The sequence below is a fragment of the Heteronotia binoei genome, chromosome 14 (assembly GCF_032191835.1).
Source record: "Heteronotia binoei isolate CCM8104 ecotype False Entrance Well chromosome 14, APGP_CSIRO_Hbin_v1, whole genome shotgun sequence".
Taxonomy (NCBI): Eukaryota; Metazoa; Chordata; class Lepidosauria; order Squamata; family Gekkonidae; genus Heteronotia; species Heteronotia binoei.
In genome coordinates, this window is record NC_083236.1 from 43584744 (window position 1) to 43609053 (window position 24310).

Here is a 24310-nt window from a genome sequence, read left to right on the forward strand (position 1 = left end):
TTAGTGAGGCAAGATCTTCCCTTGCAGAACCCATGCTGAGTCTTCCTCAATAACCCGTGTTCATCAATGTGCCTACTCATTCTGTCCTTGATAATGGTTTCTAAATTTAACTTTACACCTGTGATTAAAAGAATATTTTGATTAACCTATTTCTGAAAAGACACAATGATTGAGCAAGACCACCATATGTGGGGGAAGTCACCCATCTGACCACATTTCCTGGTGCAATGAGGGAAGTTTATTGAACTTATTCTGTGGAGTTGAGTTGGTGGTAAATACCAACAGGTCATGATTTTTATCATGTGAAATTTTACATTAAAGATTGGAAACCTAACGGAGTGGGATTCCCAAAATTTCCTTTCTAGGTGGGTTTTTTCAAGTATATTATTTTTGTCAGCTAAATTTATTAAAATTTAACTTTAAAAAACCTTTTTCTGTTTCCAAAGTTTGATACATATTACCATCATATTGAGATAGCCCTAGAGGAAACCATAATTGCTTCGGCAACACATATACTCAAACTGGAACAATATAGAGAAGATTAGCAAGGATGGCACGCAAATTCATGAAGCATTCCTAACCCATCTGATTCTCATTGTCTCCTGCAGCAAAACAACAAGGGGAAGGTCCTGCATGATTGAGCATGATACTGGTGGGTGGATTAGAAGCCTTTTCCAAGAAGCCTATTCCCCATAACTTTGTTTAGGGAAGGTTCAAACACAGCAAAGTTAGAGATCTGAATCTTTGATTCAGCTTGTATTCACATCATGAGTGTACACAGGCGCAAAAAGCCAATTGCACTGTTTTGTTAGGAAGGAATACAGTGAAGTTACACTGATGATTGACAGCCCACCTACCAAAATGATCATGGAAAAATCAGGTCCCTGTTCACAACTAGCGAAGGACACAAGCTAAGCCAGCAGGGCTTTCAAGCAACTATACCGCATGATGGGCTCCATCTCATTGGACTCTCAAAGAATACAGCAGAGACATGGGATGACATCATGGAGTGCCACTAGAAAAACACATGAAGGTGCCTTACATAGAGTGCTGACATCCCAGTCTCGCATAGGGAGAGTTGTGGCATAATGGCAGAACATCTGCTTTGTATGTGGAATGTCCCAGCTTCAATCCCCAGCGTCTCCAGTTTAAAAGATAGGATTTGGAGTTGTGAAAGACCTGGAGAGCATCACCCAGCCTAAGCAGATAATGTTGACCTTGAATAGAACAAGAGTCTGACTCAGTAGAAGGCCCCACTAATCTTCTCTGTGTCATTCCATAGAATCATAGGATCAGAATTGGAAGGGGCCACATAGGCATATATGAACTGCCTTATACTGAATCAGGGACTCGGTCCATTAAAGTCAGTATTATCTACTCAGACTGGTAGCAGTTCTCCAGGGTCTCAAGCTGAGGTTTCTCACACCTATTTGCCAGGACCCTTTTTGATTGGAGATGCCGGGGATTGAACCTGGGTCCTTCTGCATACCAAGCAGATGCTCTACCACTGAGCCACCGTCCCTCCCCACCATCCCTCCTCAGGCCATCTAGTCCAACCCCCTGCTCAATGCAGGATCAGTCTACAGCATCTCAGTGTTTGTCCAGTCACTGCTTAAAGATCACCAGCGAGTGGGAACTCACCCCTCCCCCCCGCAGGTAGCTAGGCTTCCCAACCCTCCCGCCGTGGCAGGAGACCCCAGGATTTCCACCCTCTTCCCCTGCTCCCCAAAAAAATGGAAGTGGGGGGAGCGGGGGAAACTGCACTGGGGAGCATGGTGAGCCGCCCCATCCCCATCTTCCAGTCACGCTCCTTTCCCCTTAGATTTGATGGGAAATGATCTCCCTCCAGTTGGATGAGACCTCAATCTTTTTTTGTAAAGAAAAAAAACCGGAACCATGGTCATCGGAGCGGGTTCTTCGGGGACAGAAAACGCAAAGGCACTGCACAGCGCTGGCTGAAAGCGAGTGCGTTTCCATGGTGACCAGCCGAGCGTCTTCTCCAGTTGCGATGATGTCTGCTTGTGGAGACGACGAATTTCGGCCCCGATACACTTTCCACCACCTCCCTCAAAAAAGCTTTCCCTCCTTGGAAAGCCGGGAGACCCGGAACCGCCTGGTCAAATGGTGCGGAGGAGAGCCGGCTAGAGTAGCTTCCTCTGGGGTTGGGGGGAGACGAAACCGTGGTCTGAAATGGAGGATCCATTTTGAGAGCTGTGAGACTGGGGTGGGAAGAGGTCCCCGCTTCAGTCGGAGGTCTCTGAAATGAAGGGGAACGCTGAGTGGATGGGTTGCGTCAGAAACGCGCCCGTAATGATTCAGCAGGTAATTCCTAATGTTAAAAAAACACTTTTGTAAACATTTTTAAAAAGGTTCTTTGACCATCTTTGCTGCATATTTGTTGTGATATGAAATGGTTGCCTCTTCTGTGTGTCTGTCCTCTTTTTGGGCTCTTTAAAAAAAACCTGATGAAAATGTCCTTTTTGGGTTGGAAGGTTATGGATATTCCTAGCTAGTAACAATTATTGCAAGTTGTATGTTGTCGAAGGCAGGTTAAGTAATATAGTATTGCAGGTTAAATAGCAGCTAGTGCCTCTCCCCAAAATACCCCCCAAGTTTAAAAAATATTGGACCAGAGGGTCCAATTCTATGAGCCCCAAAAGATGGTGCCCCTATCCTTAATTATTTCCTATGGAAGAAAGGCATTTAAAAAGGTGTGCTGTCCCTTTAAATGTGATGGCCAGAACTCCCTTGGAGTTCTATTATGCTTGTCACATCCTTGTTCCTGGCTCCACCCCCAATGTCTCCTGGCTCCACCCCCAAAGTCTCCTGGCCCCGCCCCCGAAGTCCCTAGATTTTTCTTTAATTGGACTTGGCAACCCTACAGGTAGCTGATTCTAGGTAGCTAGGCACTGTAGGTCAGCCATCAGAGAGGCCAAAGCCTCCAGTTTTAGTATATGTGCTGCCAGGCCCTTTTGTGTGTTCACCTGCTTGTTTTAACATATCTGCCATATTGTAATGATTTAATGCCCCCAAGAAAAACAGAATCCATGTGTCTGATTGAGAAGTTTATTGCTTCAGTTCTGACTGAGCTGCCCACCTTCTCGCAGATCATAACCCAAACCAATCTCCAGTATTGTGTGTTTTTTTAAAAAAAATCTGCTGTTTTGCACCTCTGTTTCCCATTTTAACATTTCCCAGGAGACACTCTGATAGGAAATCACTAACATGCTACTTGTGCTCAGCCTCAGTCCTCCAACCATTCTTAAAACTCACATGCTTCTCTACTGTAAGCAAAGAAACCCATTTATAAACATACAGATAATGGTATTTATTGTTGCTTTGTGTGGCAGTGGAAGAATCTCCTGCTTCCTGAGTGAAACATATTTCACCCCCAGAACACTTAAAGCTTTTTTTTTTTTTTTTTTTGCTTTCTCCACATTCTTGCGGATTGGCTCAATAACAGGCGAATAGCTGACTGGGGGAAATTGACGGAAGGATGATTTCTGTTAAATCACTGTGAGTATTTCCACCCTCCATTTCCATGTGAAAATAAAGAGACTATGATGAGAACTCCATGAATAATAATAATAAAAAAATCTCCAAACCAGTGTTGGAGTACTTCGTAACAGTAATCACAGGAGAATAGACCTTTAACAGAGATTGAAAGAGCTCTTGACGAACTGGAAAGTATGCAGGGTTTCCCCCCCCCCCCTTTGCTACAATCCCTATGTTTTACAATGATGGAGTAGTACTTGGGACCGGCAGAAAGATGGTTAACGATAGGATGCAAAAATAATATTTCTTACAGGCAGGGGTGGAATTCAAGCAGGAGCTCCTTTGCATATTAGACCACACACCCCTGATGTAGCCAATCCTCCAAGAGCTTACAAAAAATAGCCTTGTAAGCTCTTGGAAGATTGGCTACATCAGGAGGTGTGGCCTAATATGCAAAGGAGCTCCTGCTAGAATTCCATCCCTGTTTACAGGAATACTTCTGTGTGTGACTGTCCTGGCCTGCAGAGCCCAGGCTAGCCCAATCTTGTCAGATCTCAGAAACTAAGCAGAGTTGGCCTTGGTTAGTACTTGGATGGGAAACCACCAAGGAAATCCATGTTGTTATGCCAAGGCAGGCAATGGCAAACCACCTCTGAATTTCTCTTGCCTTGAAAACCCTACACAATTGTCACAAATGGGCAGCAATTTGCCAGCACTTTCCATATCCCCCAAGCGTGATGAGGAGTCCTTCCTTTTCTCACATTCCAAAATTATTACATATATGAATCATTCCTGCCTACCATAGCACTTTGTCTCTTCTTTCTCCAGTTAATAAAACAACCCATGTAAACAGGCTAAGCTGAGAGAGGGAGAGCATGTTTAGGCCACATGTGGAGTTTCATGGACAGGAGAGGAGTTAAACCAGGATCCCTGCCATCCGACTCCTGCATTCCAACCATACCATTCCACTGCTTCATCTAGGCCAGCACTGTTTGTTCTGAAAAGAAGAGGAGGAGGATCTGAGAGAGCTTTGACAGAACGGCACTTAAGAGAACAGCTCTGAGAGAACTCTGATTCAAGATCAGTTGACTGCATGTGGAGTACAGAATCAAACCCACTTCTCCAGATTAGAGCCTGTCATTCTTAACCACTACATCAAACTGAGTCTTATTGAAGCAGCTCTTAGGAGTGCAACTCCAGATTGGCAAATTCCTAGAGCTTTTGGGTGGAGGCTGGGGAGGTTGGGGTTAAAGAAGAAGAGGAAGAGGAGAAGATTGGATTTATATCCCATCCTTCACTCAGAGTCACAGAGCAGCTTACAATCTCCTTTCCCTCACTCTCCCTACAACAGACCTCCTGTGAAGTAGGTGGGGTTGAAAGAATTCTTTCAATGGTAGCCATTTTGTAGTGGTAGCCACTTTTTTGCCATCAAATCAAAGCTGATGGTTTAAATGTATTTATTTATTCATTATTTTGTTTGACTTGTATCCCACCATTCCTGCTAAGCAGGTTCCATCAGAGGTTAAAGAGTTAAAAACAAGATTGAAATCACAATATAAAACAGTTAAAATACAGACTTAAAAGCTCTACCTTAATAGTTATAACCCAGTTAATACAGGAATTTCTCTAATTGTAAAAGATGTAAGCTTTTTATTCTTAATAGGCTATCACAACTAAGAAAGTTCTTGTCTGTTCTTTTAGAGAGACTTCATATCCAAATACTGTAATAACGATGCTTTACTATCTGCTCTCATGTGAGATGTGTATTTTTACTAAAACAGTTAACTTGATTTTACTTGTATGTAACTGTTCATAATATTTGGAAATTATTGATGGATTTATACTTTCCCCCTCCCCTTTTTTCCCTTCTGTACTCCACCTTTTTTTAAAAAAAATTAAAAATCACCCAATCATAGCTGATTTGCAGTGACACCACATGGCTGTCAAGGCAAGAGTTTTTTTAAAAAAAATACTTCATTTAGCTCATAAAGACAAGAGATGTTGAGAGGTGGTTTGCCATAGCCTACCTCTGCATAGTGAGCCTGGTCTTTGGTGGTCTTCTATCCAAGTATTAACTGGGGCTCACCCAGCTTAGCTTCTGAGATCTGATGAGATTGGGCTAGCCTGAACTATCCCAGTCAGGGCAGCACTGCCACTATCCATTCTCAAAATCTGAAAATGCCCACTGGCTCAGTGAGATTGGAGACCACCAGTTGCATGATATCCCTCATCTTTTGAGTAAAAGCAACATCTGTAGTCTGTATGTGTATTTTGTTTTCAAAGTTTATGATTAAAAGGTTGACTACTGCCAATAGACTGCAAATAAATAAGCAGAAATGCTGGCTATCATGACATCCTTGAGTCATGTGGTTCCAAATCAACATTTGGAATCATTGCTGTGTGTCAGTTCAGTATTTGGAGCTGCTCAGCAATTCCGCAAGAGATATGTGTCTCCCCCAATCATTTTTGGTGCCCTCTGCAACCTCTATTCTGTAAGATTGCCACAATGCATTTACCACACCATATCTGTGGACTGTTTTTCATTCACGAAAGGATGCTTCTTAATTTCTCCCTGATGGAATTATCTGTGGAATATGACATTCTATTTTGTGAGCTGAAGATGTTTCAAATCTGCAACATGGCCTAGTTAGCTCTGGAAAGTTTAGGTTTTTTTTCCAAACACAAAATGGACATGGTGGAAGGTTGGCCTAGCCAGCTGCTGGTGTTATTAGAATAATTGCTAATTCTGCATTGAGAACAATGTTTTTCTAATAGTTTTTTTTTCCCTGGGGAAAATTAGACATTAGGAAAGTTCAAGCGGAAGAGTATATCACTGCCTCTCAGACTTCCTGCTTTCTGTCTATTCTACTGCAGTAGTTCAAATATAGGAAGTGGACAGAAGCAGGTCCTTACAGAAAACAAGACTGCTAATGTTGAGTTGCATAGCATAGTGCTAAGACCCCCCAAGGACATTTTGTATGATATATGATCTCACCCAAAGCTTGCCACAATGGGGACAAAAATATGTTCTCTCCCTATAACAGAAGTATAACATGTAGAAATGGGCAGCTGAAGATTTACATGGCACAGGCTTATGGTGACCTCATAAGGTTTGGAAGGCGAGAGATGAATTGAGGCAGTTTGCCATCACCTGCCTCGGCACAGGGACCCTGGACTTCCTTGGTGCTCTCATCTGATCCAATACTATCCAGGGTAGACCTTGCTTGGCTTCTGAGATCTGATGAGATCAGGCTAGCCTGGGCCATCCATGTCGGAGCTAAGTAATATCCCATCAAGGGTGCAGTCACACACACTAAAATTGCCAATTCCCAGTTGGGGCTGGGGGATCCCCCAATTGGAGGCTCTTCCCCCACTTCAGGGTTATCAGAATGTCACCTGGACACTCCATTATCCCCTATAGAGACTGACATAATGGAGAATCAATCTGTGGGTATCTGGAGCTCTTGTGGGGAGGGTGCTGTTTTTGAGACACCAGATTTTCAGAATAGCATCTGGTGTCTCTCCTCAAAACATCCCCCTTCAAGTTTCAAAAAGGTTGGATTTTATGAGCCCCTAAAGAAGGTGCCTCTATCTTTCATTATTTCAAAATAGAGGGAAGACATTGAAAAGGTGTGCGGTCCCTTTAAATGTGATGGCCAGAACTCCCGTTGGAGTTCAATCATGCTTGTCATACCCTTGCTTCTGGCTCCAGCCCAAAGTCTCCTGGCTCCACCCCCAAAGTCCCCAGATGTTTCTTGAGTCAGACCTGGCAACCCTATTTTAAAAGAATGCACTTCCAATCCACTGGATATTGCTGGGTGAATGGGCAAAATCCAGTCGAAAAGTGGATTGAAAGTGCATGATTTAGTGTGTGTGATCGCAGCCCAAGTCTCTGTTAAAGAGGCAGGACATTTTTTTCTCTAACTGGTTGGCAACCTTAACATAGCTAGGCATAATCCCCAAGCCTGCAGAGTGAGAATAGGGACAATCTTAACCTACTTTACCAGGTTGTTGTAAATACTGAAACACAAAAATATCTGCAAAGTGCTCTGAACACTCCAGGACATTAAGCAGTATTATTTTAAAAGCATTGTTCCACAACTGCTGCCGTGAGGCAAACACACAAACAAATAAATGGAGTGTTACAATATTTGTGCTTGTTATAATGACTCCACATTAAAGAAGGAAGAATAAAGGTGGGTGGGATCAAACGATATGAAGGTAAATAGCAATTAGCAGCAGTTTAGTCGCTTGCTGACAATTTGCAATGGGGGCTGGGAAGGCAGATAATATAATTCACCATGTTATTAAGGAGCCAGCATTAACTGTTTTCCTTGAGGTCTATATAATTTCACAACGGTATCTTTACACATCCTTATTAGCCAGATATTGAAAAATAATAGTCTCCACCCTTTTTTCTCCTGTGCAATTAAGGCTATCATGGGCACCCCTTTCCAAATGTAATTTTATACTAAAACTAATTTAGATTTTTTTTTGTATCTAAAAAAGCATTCATTATTACAGAACAGCCCCCCTTCCTTTGCTAATATGCAGCTGAACATTAGGAAAGAAAAGGTCCCCTGTGCAAGCACCAGTCATTTCCGACTCTCGGGTGATGTTGCTTTCACGTTTTCACTGCAGACTTTTTACAGGATGGTTTGCCACTGCCTTCCCCAGTCATCTACACTTCCCCCCCAGCAAGCTGGGTATTCATTTTACTGACCTCAGAAGGATGGAAGGCTGAGTCAGCCTGAGCCGGCTACCTGAACCCAGCTTAGGACTGCAGTACTGCAGCTTTACCACTCTGCGCCACAGGGCTCTTTTGAACATTACAAGGATATAAATCTCAACTACCAAACTGAACAAGTTATAAGCCCTTAATAGTGTAGCAGTACAATCCTAAGGCCACTTTTCTGTGAGTTAGCTCCATTGAATAGACACAAGTAGGTTTCTGAGTAGACCTACATAGAATGGCCCTGTAAGACAACCTTGAAGTTAAACTAGAATAGAAGTTATATGCGCTAGAATATGGGAATGCAGAATACCCAGAACCGACCCTGCTACTAGGTCAACTAGGTGATTGCCTAGGGTGCTAGCCTTCTGGGGGCACAAAATAGGGTGTCCTCATGTAACTCGGTGATGTTATCAGTGCAGGGGGTGGGGCACCAGAAGTTAGCCTTACCTAGGGAGCCAGACAGTTTAGGGATGGCCCTGAGAATACCTTGATTAATACTCTGGGAGGTCCTGTTTGCAGAGAACACATTCTTTCTTGGGAGAGAAGCAATAAATTCCACAGATTTCTGGTTGAGAAGGGATGAGTTTTTCTTTATGGAGACAAATAGACAGGATAGAGATGACCATTTGCCCACCTACTACCTGGGGACTGGTAACCCAAGCAATTGTCCTCAAAATGTTCTGTTTCCACCAGAATTTCATCCTCTGCCACTCAGCTGGAGGAGGGCACAACCAACAGGAGTAGGAGGTGTCTGGTAAAAGCAGACCTGGCCTTCCTAAACTAAGGATAAGAACTGAATCTTTCTGAGGCAGACCTGCTGCTCTTCTCTCTATTCCCTTTCTTATTGTTTTGTATGTGACTCCATACTAAAATGTGGAGTGTTCGTTCCATGCTGGGCTCATTGGAGCCTTTAGGACTGAGCTAGGGTTGCCAAGTCCAATTAAAGAAAAATCTGGGGACTTTGGGGGTGGAGCCAGGAGACTTTGGGGGTGGAGCCAGGAGACACTGGGGGTGGAGCCAGGAACAAGGGTGTGACAAGCATAATTGAACTCCAAGGGAGTTCTGGCCATCACATTTAAAGGGGCAGCACACCTTTTCAAATGCCTTTCTTCCATAGGAAATAATTAAGGATAGGGGCACCATCTTTTGGGGCTCATAGAATTGGACCCTCTGGTCCAATCGTTTTGAAACTTGGGGGGTATTTTGGGGAGAGGCACTAGATGCTATACTAAAAGTCTGGTGCCTCTACCTCAAAAAATAGCCCCCCCAGGGCCCCCAATACCCATGGATCAATTCCCTATTATTCCCTATGGGAATCATTCTCCATAGGGAATAATAGAGTGCCCAGTAGACATTTCCCTCCCCCCCACACACTTTCTAAAGGGAGGGAGAGCCTCCATACCAGGGAATCCCCCTCCCTCTCTCACACACACACAAATACTTACTTGGTCTTCTTCCGGAGAACTGTGCCTGCTGAGAAAACGAAAGCAAAGAAGGGAGGGGCCGTTCTCCGAAGCCCTTCCTGTTTCCTCCTTCCTGCCCAGCCTTAAAGGGACAGGGATTTTACAAACTGCTCAGGAGCTCTACAACAGGAGCTCTATAGGTATGTTCTCCCCCCTCCACCCCCCCCACCCCCCCCGCTTCTCAATTTTTGAAGACCGGGAGATTAAGCTGGGAACCCAGAAGTCTCCCGCTAAAGCGGGGGGATTGGGAACCCTAGACTGAGCTTGGGGACATAGGAACAATGGGAAGCAGGATCCAAATCTCTGCTTCTCCAAACCAACCGCTAGCCTCCTGCTGGTTCAAATGACCCAATGATGTTCTAGCGCGAGAACTTTTGGTGTGTATTCAGTTGGCCCCATTGGCCCAGTTCTCCAGTCCTAGTTTTACTGTTGCCATGCTGTAATCATAATAAAAAGCTTCAATTCACCACAACCAAGCCCCTTCATGTATCAAACCCACTATTTAACACTTATCTCCTGCCCCTGGTTTTGTCAGGGTGTTTCCCCTTCATCTCTACAGGATCGTATCACACTGTAGGGCTTCATACCAGTATCTGGAAAGAGCTTAGGATGAAAGTCCAGGTAGCGGGAATATGGGGGCATCACTGGAAATGACATAAAGTCTCTTTCAAGGAAAACCCAGGAAGTGACATCACAACATTGGCCCAACAATGACTTTTCCTCCTTAATTTTTGTCCTGCCATTGCTCTGTACAGCATCAGGAGGAGAAGATTGCTAGTGGGAGGTCTCTTGCCAGAGTAGGAGACCTGGCAACCATAAAAGAGCTAGGTAAAAAAAAATGTGTGGATGGAATAACTAAAATGTGACAGTATGGCTTCAATCATACACCTTCAATCCACTTTCAATGCACTTTCCAACTGGATTTTGCCAGTTCACACAGTAAAAACCAGTTGGAAAGTGCATTGAAAATGCATTATTTAGCATGGGTGATTGCAGCCCATGTCTCCCCAAAAATATTCTTTTAATGGGAATGCTCACTTTCTGAAAACAAAAGCTGTTGGGATTTAATAGAGCTAGGGATATTTATTTATTTACCTTGCATTTATCCCACCTTAGAGGTGGCTGAAATGCTACCCCCCTTCTTGATTTTATCCTCACGATAATATTGGGTTGGATCCCATGGAAAATGTCTGCTAACCAAAAGAGGAGCATTTTTGCTGATTTGCTCTTCCACTGTCAAACCACCAATGTCCCCTTGTGCTGTTCTGGGGGTCCCCTTTTTCCCGGGGGTAGTGCTGCAGGGATCATGTTGGGCCACAGCAAGAAAGCATATAAGTCCTGCTGGCAGAAATTTACCAAGCCCCTGTGAGGTCGGCTAGGATAGGAGAGAGGTTACTAGTGGGTTTCACAGTGAGCAGAGATTTGAACCAGAGTCTCCCCAAACATAGTTTGGCACTCCAGATACTATGCCACATTAGGGATGCCTCTAGTATTATCTTCATCCAATTTTCTCCCCCTGACTTTGGCACTGCAAATCTACTCAACTTGTTTTAAAGTGGAACCAATACATTAGGAACCCTCCATTGCTTCACTTTTTTATTTTATTTGAACAGGTTGCTGAGGATGTTTGCTTTGCTGAAGCCTTCAGTTCCTTCGATGTATTTGCAAGGCAGAGCAAAATTCATGGAGCAAAAAGAAAAAGAAAAGAGCCTTTGTATAAATACAGACTAATAATATCTTCACAAGAAATTCTTCATTTGTTCGTTTATGCTTGCCAGAATAATAGGTGATGAAGAATTGGTAAAGGAACTAAAAGGGTGGTGCTTTAAGTCTGGCTGCTTTTCAGTGTGTGACCGTTGTCTTTTTCATGACCATCAGTCCTGTAGCCAAAAGGAAGGAGGGGGAAATGACTCCCCTTAGGGGGTGGCTCTTGAGAAACTAGGCTGAAGAAGCAAAGAAAAGACACAAAGAGCTGGTGTGATACACTGGTTACAATACTGGACTATTAATCTCAGAGACCAGGTTTAGATCTCAAGATATTATGGCTGAAGAAAGAGATAAATGAGTAGCAGGAAATATTTGGGTGGAGTACCCATGGCCACTACCCCTCAGATATTTGTGGAGAACACTCACTGTCCCTTGCTATCTCCTGAAAGCATCTCTGTTTTTCATAGAAATGAAACAGTGACACGTAAAACGATCCCATGTTTGATTAGGATTTTTGAGAAACTTTGTTGATATTGATCATATATACTTAAATTCTTGATTCCTGAGACTCGAATGTGTAGTGCAAAAGCACAGAAGAGCAAAACCTCAATATCAGTTGTGGATCAGGCAAGAAGACATGAGCCATGGAACTTTTTGTTATTATTGCCATGATCCATGGAACTTTTTGTTATTATTGCCATGATCCATATCTTTTTTTTAGTCCAGAATTGAAAATAGATTCATGAGGAATTGGATTTTGTTTATTTGCCACTCTCCTTCAAGCCCCACATAGTGGACAGGAACATTCACAATGACTGATTCCCCACTAGCGTTGTTCCACTCCTAGGCTTCTGTTTTCCTCGGCGCAAGCGACAGATTTCCCACTAGTTGTTCCGCGGGTGCATTCTGAGCTGCGGCAACCTCCAATTCTGAGCACAACAACATAATCCTGAAAATACATCATCTAAAAATGATTCAGGGAACTGGATGTTGCTGTGGCTCAAAATGCGCCCACAGAGCAACTGATGGGAAATTGATCACTTGAGCCAGGGAAAAACATAAGACTCGGGGAGGAGCAATGCTAGTGGAAAATCAGTCTTCCTTTCTGTGAAGCTAGAGGAAATTGATTCATCTAGCTGCGGCACTGAACTCAGAATATCCTTTCCCCAGGTACAGTCCTAGGAATTGAAGCATAAACCCCAGTTGGCAATGTGGCATCCTTGCTTTTTTCTTCTGAACAAGTCTGATATGGCAAAAGCCCTGGACATGGAAGGTAATTAAATGCAACTCTCTAAATTAGAGTTCCCAGATCCTTCCTGGCAACCAGTGGAGGATGGAGGGAAAGAGGACGCCCCAGGCCCTGTCACCAGCATCCACAGGAGGCGACATTATCACACTGCAACACCACTGTTGTCAAGCATGGTAGAATTCCATTGGTAATTAATTGTTTTAGGGTCCTCCATAAAGCTGGTCTGTGAAATATCAGGGGGACCAAGGTATGTTGGTTTTGTTATTCCTTCCTCTTCCCTTCCATGTTGAATATGTTATATTTTCCCACCCTATGTACCCCTGCAAAAAAACAAACAGCCCCCTCTCTAGTAGTGTGGAACCTTATCTTAGAAAATTATTTCAAGGGAGCCTAAAATGCAGAGTGATCCGTCTTGATTCAAGGCCTGGTACTGGATGAAATTGATGGATCTATAACCAATAATATTTCACTCAGTCGGGCTCCTGGCTGCCAGAGCTGCAGTGATAATCTCCTCCCTTTATATCAGCAGCAGGACTGCCTGCTATTTAATGAAGTATGGCTCAATCACAAGCCCATCAGAGGCAGGGAAAGGGTGGCTGGCTTGTCAGCATCTGCTGCTCTAACTGTGTGGAAATGGGGAAGAGAAATGCCATGGTAGAAATAAATAGAAAAATCACTCATCATTGTAGGGATGCCATTGGGTTATGTGGATGGAAAGCCCTTGGTTTGTTTGTTTTTCCTCACTTTTTCATTGTGCAGATTAAACGTATAGGTCTTAATTTTTGTGTTCTCTTTCTTCATCCTGATTGCCTCCATAATTTAAATGATAGTTTTGCAGCAGTTGCATGTAATGGCATCTATGTATCTAATTCTGAACACAGCTCTAGAGCGTGGGTCAAAACGCTCACATGTAATCTCAAGGCATGTCAGTGTGGTAGCATGATTTGTATGAGCAACAGTAGTTATCGTGAAGGCCCTGGAATGTTCTGTAAATGAAACTTCATTCAATGTCTCGTTATGACATTGTCCCATGAGAACCAGTCTCTTAAAATCCCCTACTTCCATGACATGATCAAGAAGTGGAGGAGCTGAGGTGCATTCAAACTGAAGAGAAGAGCCCATGAATAACCAGGGGCTCTTAGGCCCAGTCTGCTTTCTTAAGTTTTGTTTTGTATTGTGTGTGTGTGGGTGTGCGCGCGCGCGCATGCACCTGGAAGTCATGGCGACTTCTGGTGACTGATCCCTACTGGTGGCCTGGAGGATATTCAGAATGGTGGCTGAATAAAGCCTGCCCATGTCTTAGAAGTATTTAAGATGGAGTGGAAAAAGTTGAGAAGATACGTAGAAAAAGAGTGGAAAATAAAAGGACATTGGACGATTTTTTGATAATGACTAAGAGGGAGGAGGATATTAATTTTGGTTCTTATTAATTAAGGGTTCCTTTAATATTAAGATTTTAAGTATATAACACCAGTGAGGGTCAAGTAACGGGGGGAGGGGTGGGTAGAAAGTAATATATGGGATAGAAGGGGAAAAAAAGCCTGCCCATGTCCTCCCATTCAGATAGGTGGCTCTGCTGGTATTCCAAGGTGGTCTCCCATCCAAGAACTTGCCAGAGTTGACCCTGTTTAATTTCTGAGATCTGATGAAATAGGGCTTGCATGGACAATTGAGGTCAGGGCTGGTCTGCTTTCTTTTACAAATAATATGTGATCTTGTAATCCAGTGAACCTCAATGTAGTGTATCTGAGCACTTTGGTCCCCATTAATTGCATTCTTGGGGCCGGTTTGCTTCTTCAACAAAGCAGATAGGTTATTTCTGTCTTTCCCCTACCTCATTAAAGTAGGAAGTGCTTGAGAAGGATATCACCATTCAGAAACAGCTGCTTCCGTTACAGGAGAATGCTTGGGTTGTGATTTCCAACGTTTTGTGATTGCTTCAGCACTGCAGGGGAGGGAGCTATTTTGTGCTCATCTCCCCATGGCAGCCTGAAAAGCTCAAGAAGATCGGAGACCCCTGATGTAAACAACAGCATGTTCATTGTTTCAGGCAACCAGGCAAACCGAGATCAGAATTCAGTGCACCTACACAGTAGCTGGAGGACAGTGACCATCACTGAATGTGGTTAAGACAACCAAACACTGCTACTTAGGCAAGGTTACATAAGCCCACTGAAGTCAATAGATTTAGGATCGCCAGCTTCCAGGTGGGACCTGGAGATCTCCCAGAATTACAGCTGATCTCCAAACTATAGAAATCAGTTTCTCTGGAGGAAATGGCATCTTTGGTGGGGGGACTCTAAGGCATCACATCCCCCACTGGGCTTCTCCCCCACCCCAAACTCTGCCTTCCCCAGACCTTGCTTCCAAATTTCTAGGAATTTTGAAAGCCAGAGTTGGCAACCCTTCATTAGAAGAGTATAACTTTGCTTAGGATGGCACTCTCAGAATCTTAGCTTGCATTATCAGTGATTTAGAATAACCCTGAAGGTAAGAACTGTAGCTTTCATCTAAGCACACCAACCGTGTCTCATCTGACTATCCATCCATAGACACATATTTTCAAAACTTTTTTTTTTAAATCAACGCAACAATTCAGGCATTCCAAATTCAATCCTCAACCAAGATTAAAACGCTGGGGTCTTAACCTGAATGTGTTTTGATATTGTCTGAGATAATGAAATAGAAAAGCAGTCCTTGCCTAAATTCAACTGATTAATTAATGCATTCATTCATTAACTGTCTGGTACTTTGGACATCTGAGGGGGTTTGCTCTGCTCTTGTGTAGGGATATTCCCTGATGAACAGCACCCCCCCTGCTTAGGACAGGCTCGACAATTAGAAGGAATCCCAGACAAAAGTTGTAATTTTCTAAGCAGCAATAAAACTGTGAGATTAACAAGGGTTCTGAATAATTACTATTTCCCAAAAGACCCTTGATTTAAAAAAAGAAATGTCTAGCACACTCAAAAGAATACCTTATAGCAGCGACTTCATTACCTCTTATCTTGAGAGACCAATATTAGGTCTGTATTAAATTCACATACGTTAACTGCATTAAGGGCATTAAGGAAGAAAAACACATACCAATTCCAATTTCCCTTTCACAAGTCATTTTATACGTACTTTTATGATCAAACAATGCTCTCTGAAACAAATATTTAAAATTTATCTTAAAAACAGAGCCAGCCTGATAAGAATGATTTGTAAATCTTTAATGAATTCACCTCAATTAGCCTTTAATTAAGTAGCTCATTAAAATCTTATTTGAATACTGCTCTGAAAGGAGTGGGGAGGGGGACTTGCCTCACAGTTAGAATGGGAAGAAGTTAAAATGAAACAGGGTTTATGAACGGCCAGGACGTCTGGTGGAAACATGGTTCCTTGGTCATTTGGGAGTCTGTTTTTCAAGCTTTTGGCCTTTGTTAAATGTTTCTATATTGATTAATTTGCTGCCATCAGTGCATCCCTGCATATTCCAATGGGTTCTGGAGGCAACAGGTAACAAAAGGTGAGTCCAGCAGCACCTTAAAGACTAAAAAAAAAGTGGATATAAACTTTTGCGAATCAAAACTCACTTCACCAGGTACGGTAGGACAGTGCATGTCATTTTGATATACAATGTGTATTGGTGCACCAATAACAATGAAAAATTAATATAATTTATAGGGGGAATTTAGTGTGATGAAATGCAGATTGGTATGAAAACAAAGAATTCTGGGTTGATCCCATGAGGAAGAAGCAGCAAAAGAAAGTGGGGAATTGAATGCTGAAACCACAATGAGAAATTTGATCATCAGCAGACATGAAAAATTTGATCGTCATCATCATCTCTACCTGTCCAGAGATGTCCAGGGTCTCACTCTGGCCTCCTAACCAGGGAACTCGCCTGCAGGCTAAGTACATCAACAGCTTCCTCTAGCTCAGAAGAGCCAGGTGGGAATGAGCTGTCCTTGTGAGGCAAAGGCCAGCTGGAGGTTAGGCCAGGTATAGAGGATAATATAGGGAAGTGTTCGACTGGATGGGGGGAAACAGTAAGGAGAGGAGCTTGGAGAGGTGGCTGAAAGGAGAGCCTGTGAACAGACAAGGCAATTGCCTAGGGCTTTGGCCTTTTGGGGGCACCAACTTGGGCACCCCCTCATGTTACTCAGTGATGTTATGACTGGGGGGGGGTGCACCAGAAGTTAGTCTTGTCTAGGGTGCCGGACAGCCAAGGGCCAGCCCTGCCTGTGAAGCTGGCTAGGGGAAAGAAGGAAGATGCTCAGCTGATGGGAGGACGAAGGCCCAAAAAACTGATCATGGGAGACCCCTGCCTTTCTGAGGCTGGTGGGAATGCAAATAAGATGGAGCCAGAAAAGGAGCCTACAGAGCCCTGGGAGGGTAGTCACACTACCAAAGGTACCATAAAAGCAATATTATGCAGTGATTGGTTTGCTAGCATGGCTTTAGGACTTAAAATCCAACATTATTTCAGAAGTAATAGACTGGTAGGGTTACCAAACTTCAGGTGGGCCCTGGAGTTAGGGTTGCCAGCCCCCTGGTCCAGGTGGGGGTTCTCCCACTTTTGCAGGCTCCTCCCCACCTGAAAATGCCCAGAAATGTGGTGCAATTATGTTAGCTGTAAGTGATGTCATTGTGCAGGCAATGTCGCACAGCAATACTCTAGGGTTTGTTTGTTTGCAAAATGCTATAGTAAATTTGGGCTCAAACCTGAAGACCCCTCTGCCTAAAGATCCCCCTGCTGGGGAGAAGGTAGTACCTGGTAATCCTACCTGGTGTTCTCCAGGAATTCAGACTGATCTCCAGAGATCTGTTTCCCCTGAAGGATATGGCAGCTTTGGAAAATGGACTACATTACATCCCTGCTGAGCTGTCCCCTCTCCAAATTTCACTTTCCCTGAGCTCTGCCTCCAAATCTCCAGAAATTTCCTAACCCAAGGTTAGTAACCATAGCTCCCTGACATGGTGTGCATGGGACTAAAGCAAGCCTTACTTTCAAGGAATATTGAACTACACATTGATATTTATAGGAAAAGCAGAGAAAGACATGTTTATTTTGGAAGGGTTAGGACGAGGAACTGGTTTTGTTTTCAGATTGATTCCTTTCTGGAAATGGAATTTAGGCTTTTCAGATGGCAATGTATGATCTTTACACACCAACTGAAAGGGAAAGACCATTTTGTGACTGTTTTGTGGGTGTTTATCATCATAAGATGACAACAAAAGATTGTAATGTGAAACATATTCAGGCTGAACAGAGTCAGGTGGATTAAATCAGTAACCCCACTGATGGCACCTGGGTTTTTTTTTTTGCTACTGTGTGACACAAAGTGTTGGACTGGATGGTGCATTGGCCTGATCCAGCATGGCTTCTCTTGTGTTCCTAAATCTAGAGCTGCCATTTTGGTTGGTTCTGCTCTGAAATTTGCTACCTCTGGTTAGGTAATCCCTAGAGCTTTAGGAATGGACCCTGGGAAGGGAAGGGTTTGGGGTGTAGAGGAACCTTAGGGGGTTATAATGCCAGAGTCCACCTCAAAGCAGCCCTTTTCTTCACAGGAACTACCTCTCTCTGGAGATCAATTGTAATTCCAGTAGATCTCCAGTAAGATTTACCATTGACTTACTATGGCATACCATAGAGTTGGGGGTGACCATAGAATTCAACTATAAAGTTTTGAGCAAATGCATTGCATGACATGATTTCATTTCTATGTTGTTCTGTGATATCATGCAGTTGTTCTGATGCTGATTGCCTCCCCTTTTCCTTTAGCATTTTTTCCAAGGTGAGTGGAAGTGGCCGGAGCTGGAAGAGGGCAGAACGTCTCCTGCCAAAACAAGAAACCTGGCCTCCCTAGGCTTACTGTAAGCAGGCTGCTCTTGGGATCACACTGTTAAATAGGGTTACCAGGTCTGTGTTGGAAAATACTGGTAGACTTTGGGGGTGGAGCAAGGAGAGAGTGGGATTTGGGGAGGAGAGGGGCCTCAGCATGGTATAATGCCATAGAGTCCACTCTCGAAAGCAGCCATCTTCTCCAGGGAAGTTTATCTCTGCCAGCTGGAGATCAGCTGTAAAAGCAGGAGATCTCCAGGGCTCACCAGTAGGTATTTATGTTTTGATTTAAAGTAAATGCTGGGTGAATGCAATGATGAAGCCTGAAAGGATATTTTCTAGTGGAAATTGCCAAAGACCTATTAAAAAAATATCCTTAAGGGTGATGGGTTGGTTCAAGGCAGACCCCTGAAGTGCTGAGGTGAGAATCTTTACAACCCAGGGTTATGCTACCACCTGTCCTCTTAACTAACCCCCAGCTAGAGACCAAGTCTTTAGCTCTCCAGGCTCCAAGAGCCAGTGTGGTATAGTGGTTAACAGGAGCCGCCCTGAGCCTGCTTCGGCAGGGAGGGTGGGATATAAATCAAATCAAATAAATAAAATAAAATAAATTATCTGAAGAACAGGGTTTGATTCCCCACATCTCCTCCACACAAAGCCTGCTGGATGACCTTGGGCCAGTCAGAGCTCTCTCTCTCAGAACTTTCTCAGCCCCTCATACCTCACAGGATGTCTGTTGTGGGAAGAGGAAGGAAAGGAGTTTGTAAGCCACTTTGAGCTCCTTAAAGTAGTATAAAAACCAACTCTTCTAAAATCAAGAAAATTGAGAGTTTAGGCCAGACTTTCTTCTTCTTTGGCCTTGAAACAAATAGGCCTAATGATCTGACCAGCACCCGTATCTGCCTCTTGTCTCACTCTTTGATGCTACAATCAGTTTGACCTTGGGTTCTCAGGGAGAGTAGCTTCCATCATTTTTACAAGGCCTCAGCCTTAACCAATGTTTCTCAACAGACAAAAGACTGCTAGGTGAGCTAGTCTCTTGACTGAAGTCATGCCCGTTGCATAAAAGCATTTGATCTCGTGTAGTCCACTGTTCTCTTCTGCTTCTTCACATCAACCTGTCTGCACAATGCATGTGTTACATCATGTCTACATCTGTGCAGGCAATAAAGATGCATGCAAGCACAGGAATATGTCAGAGTAACAAACCCCAGTTTTCAGAAGTGAGGAAAAAGTCTGCCCTTTGTACACTGGTTTGTGCTAATGCTTCATTTAAAATCGCCCTAGCCTAAAATCGATTTGCAAAGGATCAGCATCCTTTTTCAAATAGGCTAATACGTATCATTCAGTCATTGCAATGTGACCTTAAACTCTGTTTAAGGCCCTACCGCACAGCCTGATTTATGCAAAGAAGCCTTTAAGTATAAATGAGGAAACACACACTTATATGCACACACAACCCCAGCTGGAGTCTATCTTGGGCTATGCCAGCTATTACCAGTGTGCAGGCGTAGCTCTTTCACTGAGGTGTAAATACTGCAATCATTTTTGGTGCTAATCTGATTTATGCAGCTCTGCTCCATAAATCTAAAACTTATTTGGCACCTCATCAATGGCCGTTGCCATTTGAAGTTTATTCAGGGGGCTGAAGCTGTGTTGTTTATTAATGAGGTTCCTCACATCTGGGAGAGTTCAAAATGTCTGTCACCCAGAGGTATTACAGAAACGACCTTGGCAATGTGTGTCTGTGTGCATATAAAGTGCTGTCAAGTCATAGCCAACTCATGGTGACCCCAGGGAGGGGCTTTCAAGGCAAGTGAGAAGCAGAGGTGGTTTGCTATTGCCTTCCTCTGCAGAGTCTTCCTTGGTGGTTTTCCTTCCAAGTGCAGACCCTGTTTAGCTATACCATGCAGCCTTCCCTTCCAACCTTGGCAAGAGCTGACACCAAAGAACTTCCAGAGCCAAACAGATGACATTCAGGGCCAGCCCTAGACTGCCTGGGACCCTAGGCAAGGCTAAGTTCTAGTGCCCCCTCCCCCGCACTGATAATGTCACTGAGTCGCATGAGGGGTGCCTAATTCACCCCCCACACACACACACACACACAAGGCTGCCATCCTAGGCAATTGCTGAGTTTGTCTAGTGGCAGGGTCAGCCTTGATTACATGATAGCCATATTCATCATCAATCTGAAACCTCTGTGTGTGTGTGTAGCTTCCCATTAATTGTCCTTGTGGTATTTTATTTTCTCCTATCTAGGGAAATTCCAGTTCACTTTCAGACTCTTAGGCCCACAGGAGAAGCAGTCAGCAGAGGGAAATATAAGTCAAAATGTAGCAACAGTGAGGCAGGAGAAGATATAGTAGGCCATAGGTAGAAAAAGAATACCCACTGGAGCTGCCAGGTAGGTAGACTAGGTGTGGAGACAATGGGGGGGGGGGGGTTCGCATACTGTTGGCTGCATTTCTATGCCACTTTCAGGGAAAACCAAGAACTGGTCTAAGGTAGCTGTAGGAATAACAGGAAACTCTATGATTTTACAATAGAGTTTCCTGCACTTCCTAGAGCTAGCCTATGGTATTTCCAGGTTTATCCAAGAAGTGATGTAGTGATGCTGCCTGTATCTCCTTTCTTAAATAAGAGCCTGGCAGCCTTCATACTCACTAAGGGGGGCAGAGGGGGAGAACAATTTCTCACTCACTAGGCAATCTTCATCTGAAAAGCTTCCACTTCAATACAACTTGGGTCTTTATGTGACCAGATAATTATGTAAATATTTCAGTTTAGGAAGATGGGTATGATTTTTTTAAAAGTCATTTCTTTATTTCTGTTATTTATAGTCTGTCTTTCTCAATAACACTCAAGGTGGATTATATAATGTAAATCGGCAGAATCCGTAGGGCAAGGAGACATTTAATAAGGGAACAGGACTAGGATTGCAGACATCTAAAACAAGGCAGGCCTACTAAAGATGGTGTTATATCATGGCATGTTATGAATCTGGTGATGTTCCCTTATTGAACTGTCTATTTCTTTCCCCCAATCCTTGCGGGCCAAAAAGCCTGTGCTGTAGTTTGGTTCCCCTTCCTGTTCTGATTGTTGGCTGATAGATACTGTTCAGGCAAAGGCAGGAAAGGTCCTGCTGTTGTTCCAATAAAACTTTCAATCCTTTTGGCATGGTGTGTTTGTGGAAATACTACAGATGGCATGTTAAACAATGCAAGAAATGGTATTTTTCAAGTGGAAATATACTGTAGTGAGAGCAAGATAAACACACAGCACAAATAATGCACTGACACACATGACCTTTGTCTACATTCGGACAGAGATCATCGGCTAAAGCCACCAATACTGTCTCTGTCCCATAGCCTACACTGAAGTGAGAGTGAAAAAAGGTCCACATCCTATCAGTTACCCTGGAATTAATCCAGTAGGGTTGCCAGGTCTTACCTGGCTGCTAGTGGAGGACTGCAGGCCTCTTCCTTGGATTGTTTTCCATGCATACTTTGTGTGTGCGGCACAATGACATCATCTGGAAGTGACATCATCACGCCAGACATGTCACATGGGTGCTCTATCATTTTGGGGTAAACTTTATGGCTATCATAGAGTTCCCCTCCCCTAAATGCTAGAGCACCCCCATGCGACGAGTCCAATGCGATGATGTCATCGCCAGATGATATCATCACACCGGACACATCGGGCATGCCAGCACTCTTTGGGGGCGTGGTTCCCCCTCCAGCCAATTCCATGGTGGCAGGTTGGAGGCCCTGAAACCCCACCCCCAGCAGAAGGGTGTCCAGATAATGTCTGTAGTATTTCCCCTGGAGGAAATGGCAACTTTAGAGAATGGACTATATGGTGTTACATCCCCATTGAGCTCCTTCCCTTCCCCAGACTTTTTCCTCCCGAAGCACCACCCCCAGATCTCTACAAAGTTCCCAAGCTGGAGCTGGCAACTCTGCAAGAGGGCATGATTTTTGCCATCTCCTTCCTGCCATTCCTGTGGGACCTCTTTTCCTCAGAAGCAGCATTTCAGGGGGCCCTTTAAGTTTTAGGAGGAAGAGTGAAGAGAAAACAACATGTTTGACTCATGAAAATCTCTTCTATCAGCAGATATATCCCATGGATCTCAGCCACAGAAATACCATTCAAGGCATCATGCATCCCAATGCTACTTATTAGAGCTCCATTTAGTTTGCAATTCTAGTAAAATTACACTATTTGAAAGCAGAGAATTTATTCACTGGAATGCTTAGCAAATTTATGACACATTCACAATCTGGCATAATGTGTCGCCATTGTGTTGATGGTTTACTACTAAAATGACAAATCCTACCATGCTGTGGATGCAGTTTTACTTGCAAGATTGATGCTAGGTCTGCAGTGAGATCTAACTAGCAGAATATCTTGACCAACTTTAGACCTTTTCAGACATTACAGTCATTTGCACCAGCAGCCCACCAACTGCACAGAGTAGGAGTACTTGCAGCCTGTAATCCTTCCCATATACATGGTCACTATGTGATATGAACAAAGCCAACAAATGTAATTCAAGGGATTAAATGTGTGTAGAGTAGCCAATTTTCAGAGGGTTGGTACTGAAAGTGAGAATGAATGGAATGTAAAGGCTCCTAACCACAATATACAACCATCACGAACCCCTCGCAAAAGACATGTTTCCACAACCTTAGATCATGAGGTGAACATATCACACAAGCAGGAAGTGCACTGGTTATTAAAGAAATTGGGGCTATGGCATGTTCTTTTTAGATGTCGCAGTCCCACTTCCTGTGAGGTAGGGTTGCCAAGTCCATCCTCCGCTGCTGTGGGGGACTTGTTCTTTTTACATGCGCAGTACAATGACATCACCCAGAAGTGACTCATCACTCTGGGGATATCACGCAGGGGTGCTCTAGGACTTGCTATAAAACTCTATGGTACACACCAGAAACACTCCAGGATTTGCGGTAAATTAGTGTGTGTCCTAGAGCATCCCTGGCATGACATCGCCAGTGCTATGACATCACTTCTGGGTGATGGCATCATGCCGGGGATGGTGTGCACTGATGGGGCTCTTTGGGGGTGGAGATCCCCCCAGCGGCCTGTGGGTTGAGACTCTCCAGGGCAGAGAATCCCCCACCCCCAGCGGGAGCTTGGCAGCCTTACTGGGAGGCCATCCACCATAAGAAATGGAATGGCATACCACCTGTGATCCTTCTGATAAAGGGCTGCCACATTGCATCGTGACTTGCATATTTGTGCTGCCTTTCCATCCAGTCAGGGACACCATGTATGTACAGCTTCAATCCAAATGAAAGTGAGCCCTAAAAAATCCAGTGGTCAATTCAAGCCAACAGAAGCGGTACACAGAGTTTGTGCCAACCTGAGGTGGCTTTGGCATACCTTGGCAACAATAGCAGAAACTGACTACCATCAGATCAGGCACTGTCAAAGGAGAAGGACACTTATGAGTGGAAACAATAAATCTGAAGCAAAAATCTGTGTTAGATGAATTGACTTTATACGTTCCTTATTCAAATCTCCTTTGAAACACAGGCCTCTTGGTGGCAGTTGAAATAGAAGTTTGTGGTGCCAGAAGCAATGTTTGAACTGGGCACTGCTGTATGTCCTCTTTCAGGGGGATGTGTCATTTGAGGTGGTCCATTTGGGGTGGTCCAAAGATTGTTTTGGGGTGCAGCCAGCCTCAGGGTCTGCTTGTGTGATTGTCCTGGGGGCACTCTGATTTGGAGCAGCTGGCATTCTGCTTTGGCCAGGAAACACCATACATACGTCCCCTCAAAGGGGAGAGTCCCTTGAACATGGGTGTG

The 24310-nt window shown here is 43.9% G+C and overlaps 1 pseudogene; it reads left to right on the forward strand.

Annotated features, from left to right (window-relative positions):
* The first annotated feature begins 495 nt into the window (after positions 1–495).
* Positions 496–585, forward strand: LOC132582824 (U6 spliceosomal RNA; annotated as a pseudogene).
* The last annotated feature ends 23725 nt before the right edge of the window (positions 586–24310 follow it).